This window comes from Nicotiana tomentosiformis, chromosome 3 (assembly GCF_000390325.3).
Source record: "Nicotiana tomentosiformis chromosome 3, ASM39032v3, whole genome shotgun sequence".
Classification (NCBI taxonomy): Eukaryota; Viridiplantae; Streptophyta; class Magnoliopsida; order Solanales; family Solanaceae; genus Nicotiana; species Nicotiana tomentosiformis.
The window spans coordinates 52,626,636-52,639,769 of record NC_090814.1 but is presented as its reverse complement, the minus strand read 5'-3'; positions in this window follow the sequence as shown (position 1 = coordinate 52,639,769).

The window sequence follows — 13,134 nt, the reverse complement described above, 5'->3', positions numbered from 1 at the left end:
AAAAAAAGAAGTGAAACTTGTTTCTAAACTTCATAGCCTCTAGAAGATAAACACAGACGTCTCCGTACCGATCCTCCAGACTCTACTATGCTTGCTCGTGAATCGTGAGACCTAAGCAACCTAGTGCTCTGATACCAACTGTCACGACCCAAAATTTTCCACCGACGGGACCGTGATGGCGCCTAACATTTCACTTGCTAGGCAAGCCAAGGTTAGAGAATCATTAACCAATTCCTTATTTTCATTCAGTAATTAACAACAATTAACTAAGATGAAATATAATAAGTGTGGAATATCATAAATTTGTATTAACTACTACTACCTGGATCTGGAGTCAAAACTCACGAGCATTCTAGAATTTACTACAAGTAATAGCCTGAAAGAAATACAACTGTCTGAATGAAAGAAAATAGTAGGAAATAAAAGATAGACGGGGACTTCAAGGTCTGTGAACGCCGACAGATCTACCTTGAGTCTCCGAAAAGCGGACCAATAGCAAATCTCGATCAACCTGAGCCGGTAACAAAATCTGCATAGAAAGTGTAGAGTGCAACATCAGTACAACCGACCCCATGTACTGGTAAGTGTCGAGCCTAACATCGGCGAAGTAGTGACGAGGCTAGGACAAGTCACCCACATATAACCTAAACAGTAAAATCAAGCTGGTGGCAACAACAATAAAAAAAATAACGCAGAAATAATGGGAGGGGAACATATAGTGAGGGAATACAACATAAAGAGTGAGAATAATAAAAAGACAGAATTAAATCAAAAATCCTAAAACTAATTGAGCAATTAAGATAGCCAGGAAAACTGCACGGCATCACCCTTCGTGCTTTTACTCTCAACCTCACCAAATAACAAATAAGACTGCACGGCATCACCCTTCGTGCTTTTACTCTCTTTCTCACAATATAAATAAATCATGCACGGCATCACCCTTCGTGCTTTACACCATTCCTCACAATATAAATAAATCATGCACGACATCACCCTTCGTGCTTTACACTCTTCCTCACAATATAAAAAAATCATGCATGACATCACCCTTCGTTCTTTACACTCTTCCTCACAATATAAATAAATCATGCACATCATCACCCTTCGTGCCTTACACTCTTCCTCACAATATAAATAAATCATGCATGGCATCACCCTTCGTGCCTTACACTCTTCCTCACAATTCAAAGAATCAATAACAATGGATAGAGAGAAGTTTCATAAGAAATCAATATTCACAATTTTATCAACCTTGGTGGAACCGGATACAAGTCTCCCAACATTTCAACAATAACAATAAGCATGGATAACAAGATTTAAAACTACAAATTTGTAAGAAATGGAATTTCACTCGCATGCTATGACTCGACCACAACGTATAGATGCTCGTCACCTCAACTATACATCGTATTCAACAACAAAACATGTAGCAAATACTCACACAATACCTATTCCCTCAAGCCTAAGTTAGACACAATACTTACCTCACTATGAAGGCCACTTCATTCTCAATCACAGCTTTTCCTTTGGAATTTACCTCCAAACCACTCGTATCTAATCAAAAATGACTCAGTAATATCAAATATTGCTAAAGGAATCAATTATATTGCTTAAGTTAAATTTTCCAAATTTTTCCTCCAAAAAGTCGAAAAAATCGACCCCGGGCCGCTTGGTCAAAACCCGAGGTTTGGACCAAAACTCATTTACCCATTCATTCCCGAGTCCGAATATATAATTGGTTTTGGAATCTGACCCCAAATTGAGGTCTAAATCCCCAAATTCCTGAAATCCCTAGTTTCTACCCCAACCCCTAATTCTACCATGAAAACTCTAGATTTTAGGTTGAATATTCAAGAAATGTAATGGGTAATTGAAAAAAAATGGTTTAGAATCACTTACCAACAATTTGGGGAAGAAAATGACTCTTGAAAATCGCCTCTACCCATTTGGTTCTTTAAAAATGTTGAAGAAATGGCTTAAACCCGTGTTTGGAGTCTGTTTTAAGTCACTGGACAGGCCTTCATCGCGTTCGCGAGAGGCCTGTCACGTTCGCGATGCACAGCGGCCTAAGGCCTTTGCGAGTCTTTCTACGTGTTCGCGTAAGCAGCTCCCTCCAAGCCTTCGCATTCGCGACCCCGTGGAAGCGTTCGCGTAGAAGAACATGACCAAACTCCCCAGGTCCCCACATGCTTCACGTTCGCGTTGAGCCGGTCGCGTTCGCGAAGGGTAAGTCCCCCATCACTTCGTGTTCGCGATCAGGCCTTCGCGTTCGCGAAGAATAAAACTTTAGCTGCCCATTTTACTCTTCGCATTCGCGAGAGTACCTTCGCGAACGCGAAAAAGGACATACCAGAACACAGACTCTACAAAAAAACTAGATTTCCAAAGTCCAAAACATCCCGTGGCCTATCCGAAACTCACCCGAGCCCTCGGGGCTCCAAACCAAACATGCACACAAATCTAAAAATATCATAAGGACCTGCTCGCATGATCAAATTGCCAAAATAACACCTAGAACTATGAATTTAGCACTAAATCAAATGAAATTCTCAAGAACACTTTAACATTTCTATTTTCTCAACTGGACGTCTGAATCACGTCAAATCAACTCCGTTTCTCACAAACTTTTACAGACAGGTCTTACATATCATAATGAACCTGTACCGGGCTCCGAAATCAAAATACGGACCCGGTACTAACAATGCCAAACATCAATCAATTCTTAAAAATAATTAATTTTCAAACTTCTAATTTTTATCAAAATTTCATAACTTGAGATAGGGACCTCCAAATTCGATTCCGGGTATACGCCCAGGTCCCATAATTCGATACGGACCTACCGGGACCATCAAAATACGGATCCGGACCTGTTTACCAAAAATATTGAACAAAGTCAACTAAAATCAACTTTTAAGGCAAAAATTCTTATTTTTATTAGTTTTCAACATAAAAGCTTTTCGGAAACCTACCCGGACTGCGCACGCAAATTGAGAAGGGTAAAAATGAGATTTTTAAGGCTTAAGAGCGCAGATTCGAGTTCTAAAACATAAGATGACCTTATGGCTCATCACAAAATTACTCCTTTTTGAGTTGGATTTCATCTTGGGAGTCCATCTTCCAATATTCCTGCAATTTATAACATTTCATCAATTTTTGGGAACATAATTCAATACTTTTAGACTAAAACAAAATCTAAAAGGCGCTAATAAGTAGTCAAAATTCCCACTTTTTACCTATACCTATATTTGTTCAGGTTATCTAGTCCAATAAGTGTCTTGGCTGTCACTCGCCACTACTCCACTGAGGTTAGTCTTGATTCTTAGTGGGTACCACTGTGGTATACTTATACTATACTTCTGTATATTTTTGTGCAAACTCAGGTAATTTGGAGTCCGTTGATCGCTAGCTAGTTGCACTGATTCTTCTGTGGAGACTCAAGTAAACCTGTTATTGCGTTCACAGGCTTCGAAGTCACCTTCTGTATTGTACTTGCACTATTTATCTTTATTTCGAAATATTTGTATTTAGAGGATTTTTGTAGTAAACTCAGTAGAGCTTATGACTTGTACTACCGGTTTTGGGAATTGTAAATTATATAATAAGGTTCTATTTCATAAATTTTTAATCGTTGGTCACATTCTTCCATTAATTAAGTAAGTGCTATACTTACCTAGTCTTAGAGATTATGTGCCGTTACGATATCATACAGAGAAAAATTTGGGTCGTGATAGACATATACATGTATGCATGAAATTTTTGCCGAACTTTACGGGTGTCGGGTGACCCCTTTCGATATTGCATAGGTCCGCCTTTGCTTCCCGTATCAAGAATGGAAAAATCTTGACTTTGTAGTCTACCAATAAATGGTTTCATATTTGAATAAATTTCTTTTCTTTATCTCCTCACAATGTCTCGTCAATAAGAAGGCACGGTTGGTTTTAAGTAAACAAAGTGAAACGGCATGCAATAATAAGTAAGACTTTTTTAAAAGGAAGCAATGGTTTGGATACACTGGGAACTAGTAAGTGAGAATACATTACTAACTAATATGATGGGTTGCATCCCTTCAATTAAATTTGATTTTTTAATTTACTTATTTATTTTTTTGTATAAGTAGGGTATTTAGATTATTAGGGGTATTTTAAAAATTCTACTTTTAGCTTTTGGTGTTTCTACTTTTATAATACAAGAATTAACTAGATTAGCAGCCCATATTAGCAATAAACTAAAAATAGCCACATTTTTTGTTTTTTACCCAATTTGCAAAGAGAGTTGATTTTGTTTATTTTATTATAGCCAGCCGTGTCAAATATATTTTTCCTTATTTTTAGCATTTATTTTAGGTAATATTTGGATACCATTGCCGGTTAATTTCAAAACAGTTACCCTAAATAATAGGAACTCCAATTTCCTTAAAAACAGTTACCCTAACTAATGCTCACCTCCTCCATTAATTTCTTCAAAACTCTCTCTCACCCCTTGTGATTTACCCAAAATCTTTACACTTTCGATTTTTTCTAAACTTCCACGTCACTATTATGGTGAATTTTAATTATTAATATGTAATATTAAATTTTACATTTGATGTACATGTTTCTGTAAATACAATGAATATTCTTAATATATGATTTGTATATGAGATGTATAATTCAGATTTTTATGTTATACAATTGGCATGTGCTGTATAATTATATATATAATAATTATTTTATGTATATATTATTTATATATGAGATGTATAATATAGACATTTATATTATATACCTGGCATATGTGTTGTATAATTAATGTACAATTATATGTAGATTTATGTGTACATAATTTGTTATGATATGTATAATGTAGGTTTTATATTATACAAATGGCATATGCATTATTGTCACGACCCAAAATCCGTCTAGTCGTGATGGCACCTAACCTAACCTGCTATGTAAGCCAATTAACCACTAACCAATTTCAATAACAATTAATAAAGCAAATTTAAGTAAAAAAATATCTTAATCTTATACATTCCCCAAGAACTGGTAGTACAAAGCATGAGCTTCTAAGAATAGAGTATACAAAACTGGTATGAAGTAAATACATCATATGTTTGAAAAGTACATAAAATGAGTTTTACGAATCTAAGGCTACCATGAACAAGAGGCAGCTACAATCGGAGCGCAGGTACATCTTCAGATCCAGCTCCCAACGAACACAACAACATCAGCAGCCAACATCTGCACGCAAGGTGCAGAAGTGTAGTATGAGTACAACCGACCCCATGTACTCAATAAGTAACAAACCTAACCTTAGGTTGAAAGTAGTGACGAGCTTGTACCAAGGTCGGGTCCCAACTTCAATGACCAACAATAGTTCATAACAACATAAAATAAGTAATACCAGAAGTAACTCAACAATCAAATGCTCAACAAAAACATGATTTCTGAAAATAGTTCTGCCTTTCAAGTACATCAATGAAAATCCAAATCGTTTATTGGAGTTGCCAAAAATATGAATAAGTTTGAAAACAATAATTTTTCCAAAATCCTTTCAATAATAAATAAGATGTTTCATTTTCTTTCCAGCTAACCATTGTAAAACAAATGCATCACTATGCCCATCTGTCAACATGTGTGAGAAATTATAAATGACGTGATACCGTACAGCATGAGGAAAATACATTTATATGCTTGTATGTCATGTGTACATGTCAATGCAATGATGTATGTGATGCACCATGCTGACATCTACATGTGCTCATACTCTCGAATACTCAACCACTCGGTACTACATATGGACCATACGGCCCAGAAAAGATCCATCCCGGAACATATACATAACTGACTATAAGTCACCCAGTACCAAGGAAGGCCAATCCAGCCCTGTGGAGAAGATCCATCTCCAGGTTCACATTCTCAAATACTCTACCACTCGGTACTGTATATGGCCTATACGGCCCAGGGAAGATTCATCCCAGAATATACATCACTGACTATAAGTCACTCAGTACCGAGGAAGGCCAATTCAGCCCTGCGGAGAAGATCCATCTTCATATAATATCAACCGCGCTCACTAGGGGTGTGTGCAGACGCCGGAGGGGCTCCTTCAGCCCAAGCGCTATCATAATCAGTATCAATATCAGAATCAATCAGGCCCTCAGCCTCACTCAGTCATCAATCTCTCTAGTCTCTCTCTCACGGGCTCAAAATGTCATAAAAATAGCCCGAAAATGATGATATGATGTATCAATAAATAACAACAGAGACTGAGATATGATATGTATATGAATGCGTATGACTGAGTATATAATGCAATGAAAGCAGATAACTTAACAGCAGAAATGACCTCGGTGAGTTCCAACAGGATAAACATGTAGTCTAAACATAGTTTATAGCATGAATCACATTTTGATAACTCTAGTACGTAGAGATTTCATGATTTCAGACAAGTTCAAATAACTACACAGTACCACAGAAATAAATGTCACAGTTCACACGGTGCACTCCCACACACTCGTCACCTAGCATGTGCGTCACCTCAACACCAGATACATAACACGTATAATCAGGGTTCATACCCTCAGCTCCAAGATTAGAAAAGTTACTTACCTTGAACAAGACGAATCCAAAGTCGAGCAAGCTAAATAATGCTCCAGAAATTCTATTTTGCGTGTATCAACTTCTGAACGGCTCGACATAATTTATAGGATTTAATTCCATATCAAAATACTAATATTTTCCCATAAAATCCGAAATTACACTCCAAATATTGCTCGTGGAGCCCACATCTCGGAATCCGACGAAATTTACAAAATCTAACAACTCATCCAATTACATGTTTAACCATACTAATTTCACTCAATTCCGACTCCAAATCGATGTTCAAAACTCAAAAATTCGTATAATGAACTTTAGGCCAATGATATCACCCAAACTTACACTACTAATTTAGGTTGTGAGGCGGTCGATGCAATAATAAAAACCCTATGCGAGTCGGGGTCGATTCCACAGGGAGCTTGATGGGATTAGGTATATACCTAGTGTGAATGTATGACGTGCCTAAGATTACACTTCCACATTTTCAATTGTTGTTTCTACTTCTACTTTTACGCCAATGCTTATAATTGTAAAGCTAAGAGACAATGCTTTTGGTTTTGGTTGTTTTTCAAGTTATAAAAGATCTAGGGTTGCGACTTCCGCCTAATTGGTTACCTAACGGATTTAGAGCTTTAGGGCATGTTTGGTTGATCGGGATACAATATAGCAATCACACGCAATTACTCACTCTATACCTCTCGGTAGTTTGAGTAATTTTTCCCAATTTGGCTTTCTCAAGTCCAAATGGGTATCTCACGAAACAAGTCATAAATGCTCAAGTTGGGTCTTACTATCTCTAGATTCGACCCTTTAATTGGGGCTATCAATTTCTTGAGTTCACCCCAATTTCTTGTTAGCTAAGTTTTCCTAAACTTAGTCTCACTTTCTCAAGTATAGACTAAGTCAATTAGGCATGAATCAATGTTTGCAACCATCAATTCTCAAATTCAAGCAAGAACTAGGCTAAATATCATATACCCAATCATAAATAAGCCCTAAATCAATCACCCATTAAGTCCCCATACTAGAGTTGGGTCACAACTCTAGCTAATGGTTTAGCTACTCATGGAAAATGAAGAAATTAAATAAGAAACAAAGATAAAATGCATAATAATTGATTAAGGAAAGCAAATCTAATGTTTAAATGCTAAACTAGTACAAAGTTACCCAATACAATAAATAAAAACGGCTCTAAGTGTTCAGGTGCACCAAACTTAACCTAAAAATGATAAAAAGATCTATTTATACCCAGCTGAAAAATATCTGACAAAATTACCCCTGCAAAGGTTGTGCGGCCACACAATTCTGTGTGTGGTCCGTACATTGAGACTGACTAGTCAGGTTGGCTTATGCGGTCGCATAAACGTGAGGTGCGGCCGCACTTCCTCTAATTGTGCGGAACACACATTTCTGAGTGCGGCCGCATTCTTGCTCTTGGACTGAATCTGGGCTTCATTCTGTGGACCGCACATTTATGAGTGCAGTCACACAATAATAGTGCGGTCCGCACATCTTCAAGCTCCCAAACTACAAGTCTCTAAATCTAGTCTTTTGCGGCCGCACAATAATTGTGCGGTCCGCACTTTATAAAGAAATTCTATCAGTGCATCTTCAGAGTTTGCGTCCACACATAGTATTGTGCGGTCCGCACTGTAGCCCTTTTTGCCTTGTTTTGGTTCTTGTCCAATTTTACTCCTTTTTGAGTTGATTTTTACTTCTTTGGCTCGTTTCCCAATATTCATGCAAAAAAGCATATTTCATTAGTTCTCGGGAATACCTTTAAGCATTTTTGAGCTAAAATGTAAGTAAAAGAGAGCAAATAAGCAGTCAAAATTCCTACTTATCAACTCCCCCAAACTTAAGCTTTTGCTTGTCCTCAAGCAATTAAGGCAATTTACCACCTCCACTAGAAAAGGGCTATTTCAGCTGGCCTAAGTTGAATCAAACACAAATCAATTGGGACCAACAATTACCCACACGCTCATGAATCATTAACAAGCCTATGATTTGAATGTTAAAGCACAAATGGCTCTAATGTGACTCTTGAGCATCAAGGATTGACTTTGTTCATCAAGGAAGCTCGCACTTTCATGCAGGTCACTATGGATCCCAAACTCCTCCTCCCATACTCTTTGAAACCTCATCTCACTCACGAATGAAGAATTCAATTCAATGACTCGAGAAAGATTCGCTCATCACTCTCAAGAAAATGTCACAAACCCGGCTCTAAGTACCATATGCTTGCCCCTCGTATAGATCACCACTAATGTAAGCTTGCTCGGCTAGAAATCACGTAGGGCTTTTTTGGCATGTAATGAAGGCTTTTGGACTAAGGAGAGAAATATCAGAATGGAATTGGTTCATCTTTCCTTTATCACTTCATATTCTCTTTTTGGCTCTTACTTTGCCGACTCTTTGGGTCATTTTATTTTCCCTTAGGGGATTAGAGAGACTTGACATCACTCTTTCTTTGTCATGCTATTCATACTTTCCTTCTTTGTTTTCTCCATTCTTTGAACTTTTGCTTTCTTTTGCATCTTTTCAACCCTTTCACATTATTCACTTTCTTTTTGGGGTTTTTTTTTGTTCTTCCTTTCTTTTTCTTTGCCTTTCCTCTTCTTCATTTCTTTTCTCTTTTTGTGCCTTGAAACCATCTTTAAGCTCCTCGTCACTCCCCCAAACTTATATTTTTTCCATTTGACTCACATGAGTGCTAAAGAAAGTTCGGGTGCCAAGAGAGAGTCACTATAAAACGGGTAAAGGCTTGTAATATGGTTATCGAATAAAAATGCTTTAGGATCAAAAGGGTTTACTAAGGATGATATCATTGGTGGGCCATGGAAGGTGTCAAAATGGGTCAAGGAAAGCCTACAATCACTTCTCAAGTCAGGCTAACTTATAATTTTGCCTAGAAACACATTCGGGGCAAGTTCTAGACCACTCGTACGGGTACTTGGACTTCTAACAAAATACCTCACCTCTCTCACAGCCGGATTGTCAAAGAGAATAGAGTCAAGGGCCCACAACAACCGCATTCAATATTGAAAATCGCTAATGGTTCAACTAAACCACCCGATGATTGCCTAAGTCAACGCAAGAGTCACAAGGTCACTAACTAGGGCTATTTCTTTACAAAAACACATTTTTAACAATAAGCGCATAGTTAAGTGTGTTAGTACCAAGTAAAGCATGCTTGACCCTTATTTATTCATTAATACTACTTGTTTCTACCTAATCATCAAAACCTAACTCGATACCTTAAGAAGGTTGTCACGCCATCTATCGTTGGGAAGAGCCACCCAGTTCACACAAGACCCACCTTTGGAAAGAACCGTAGCATTAAGAAAACCAATGGCTTATTGTTCACTAAAACATAAAAATAAGCTAACAAATAAAAAAGAAGCTAATAAAGTAACTAAGAAGTTATACTATTAAGAAAACAAAATGAAGAAGCTATGAAATAAACTACTAAAAGTAAGGCAAATGAATATACAAACCGAGGGGAATAGAATATATACAAGAGGGATGAATATATACATAATGAGGTAGAAAATAAAAATAAAAGAAAAAGAGTATTAAGGTTATTACAGGCCCAAAAGTAATCAAATGTCATCAAAATGAACCAAAATAGACCACCCCCCAGAATAAGAACAAGCATTATCCTCAATGCTTGGCAAAATCAAAACAAAAGAGGGTAAAGAGTAAAGAAAACTCCCTATGTGGTCTCAGGGTGACTGGCAACATCACCACTCTCAATCTCCTCCAACTGTATCTCATCATCACCGGGCTGAGGGACAACAGGGTTGGTGAGCATATGAAGCATCTCCTCAGCAGTGGGGGCAGTGAGATCTGGCTCGTCAGACTGGCCAGCTGGTGCCTCTGCTGATGGTGCCTCTGCTGATGGTGCTACTGGGTCAGCTGGTACTGATGGATCTGTCTCCATCAGTAGGTCAAAAGGCAAATCACCTGCTGCTGCTATCTTCATCACCTTCTTTCTCAAACTCTTCATTGCTTTCTTTAAGCCTAGGATTTTCTCATCTTCTTCACTTGCTTGGTCAACTCCTCAATAGCACCCCCGTGAGCCACCGGTGTATCCATAATAGTCTTCTGGTTGTCCAGAATCTTCTTCAATGTTTCCTCTACTAACGGAGGGACCTGTGGTGCTGCTGGGGTAGAGGACTATGCTGCAACAGTGCTGGATATGTCAGACAACTTAGAAGTGGCTGTCTGCATCCAATTTTTGAGGCTCGCCAAAGTCTGGGAGACTCACAGTGCAGTAAGATGATAAGTGGACGAGGATGGCACTAGTACTGCAACTGATGGCCTAGAATATGAAGGTGGTGGCATGTCGGTTGTCCCGGTGGAAGGCCCGGCTGCTGTGGAAGGCATGAAAGTTGTACATGGCTAAGCAACAGCCTCGGAACCCACTACTGATGGCTCGTCAGACTGACCAACGGTGGTAGTGACCTTACCCTTGAACTTTGGGTTGTCAGCACCCTACAAGTGGTACCATGAGAAAGGTTTCTTGGCCTTTACTTTTGTGTCATATGGCCTCGGCTCCACCTTGGCATCATTGAAATACTCTGTGAGGGTGTTTGGATAAGGGTAGAACTTTTCACTTTTTCGGACCGCCAATGTGATGTTGGTTGACATGATGGCACCCACATTGATCGGGTACTCCGCCATAATAGAAGCCACCAGAACTTCCCAGGTAAGTGGGAGGTTGTTCTCATTCAAACTCGGATCAATTCGGCTACACACAAAGGTTTGCCATCCTTTAGCTTCAAAATTGAGGGTGGCCCGGAGGATAGGAACTCCTGTTGTAATCCATGGTGGTGGTGGTCCTCGGGCAGCCAAAATCTCAGCTAGCCAAGGGCGAGCTGCATCACCCAAAGCCAACTTCTCTAGGTACTGGACTGCCTTCACTTCTTCAAATCCCACATAAGTGTTCAAAGAGTAGGTGTCGAAGTGGACTTTCAAATTTCTCACCTTTGTCACTTTTGTCCCCTTCTTGATGTGAGCCACATTGGCGTAGAACTCCCTGACCAAGTGCTCATTTGCATTGATGATATTGTGGGTGAATCACTTCCACCCCTTGTGCTCCCGAAACTGTCTAAGGATATTTAGATTATGAATATCCAGATCCTTCATTAAGAACTGTCGCTTAAGTGTGAGCGACCTTTGGGGCCATAATTCCCGGAACCTGTTGAAGGCTGTCAAGCTCACAAACCTATCCTCCCATATTTCCTTTTACTTCGACCTCTCAAGTCCGTCCACTTGAGTGTCCCCCCCCTACCACTATCCGGGACATCATCATTATCGACATCAATAGCTACTGGTGTCGGAGGAGTACGTGTAGAGGAGGGCTCGGAACCCTGTCTTCCCGCATTAGAACCCCCAGAAGAACTAGATGTAGGTTCGTTGCGCAATTGATAATGCCCAGTGGGTTGGGATGGTTGGGACTGGGCCTCAGGTTGGACCTCCATTGAATAACCCTTAGAGGCTTCCCTGGATAGGGCATATGAACTGGATTCTGAGGGCTCTGTGGCCCTTCCTCTCCCGGTGGTCGGCTTTTTAGCAATAGGCTTCGATTACACTCCCAGAGGGTGAGCGCCTATTCCTCTGCCTCGGGAGGATTCACCTCTCCTTTTGATGTATCGCCTCTACCACGTGATCTAACCATTGTATTCAATACAAGGTACATAGGTCAGTTGAGTTCAAAACAATTCAAACAATTGCAGCACAACAATCATCAAAGGAGACAATGAGGATCGCACAATTCTGAGTGCGGCCGCAGACTGTCTAGTGCGGACCGCACAATTTTGAAGTGCGGTAGCACACCCTAAAGTGCAGACCGCATAATTGTGAGTGCGCCCGCACATCCTGAAGTGCAGACCGCACAATTTTGAGTCCGGCCGCACAAGTCCAATCCTGAGATACTGATTCTCTGAAGTTCAAAAGTGCGGTCGCACACATTTTTATGCGGCCGCCCAATTTTTCTGTGGACCACACAATTTTGAGTGTGGTCCGCACTTTTCAAGCACAATATTTGCCCTAATCAAGTGGTCTGCGGACCGCACAAATTTGGGTGTGGCCGCACAATTTGAACATTTACGACAGTAAGGTTAAGGTTCATGCAATATTTCACAATTTAGACATGGCATGCACAAATTAACATGATTAATGGTCTACCCAGTCACTAATGAACATATATGAAACTACCCACATGCGTTTTAAGCACATTTGACAGTTTTAGGCCTAAAAATAACTAAACTAATCAAATAAAACAAAAATAAAAATTAAGAAAAATGGACAAAAATCTAACATGGATTGAACATACCAGTAATGAATGATACAGGTGAGAAACTAACTTGATGAACTGAGTGTGATTTGTGAACTATTTTGTGATGCACAGTGTTTTCTTAGGGCTTGGGAATTCAGAGAGCGTAAAGTGTGAATAGTATTGAAAAGCCCTATTTATAGTTTGACCAAGTCGGTCAAAAAGTCAGCTGAGTGCGGCCGCACAATTTTGAGTGTCTCGTCCGCACTCTTTACC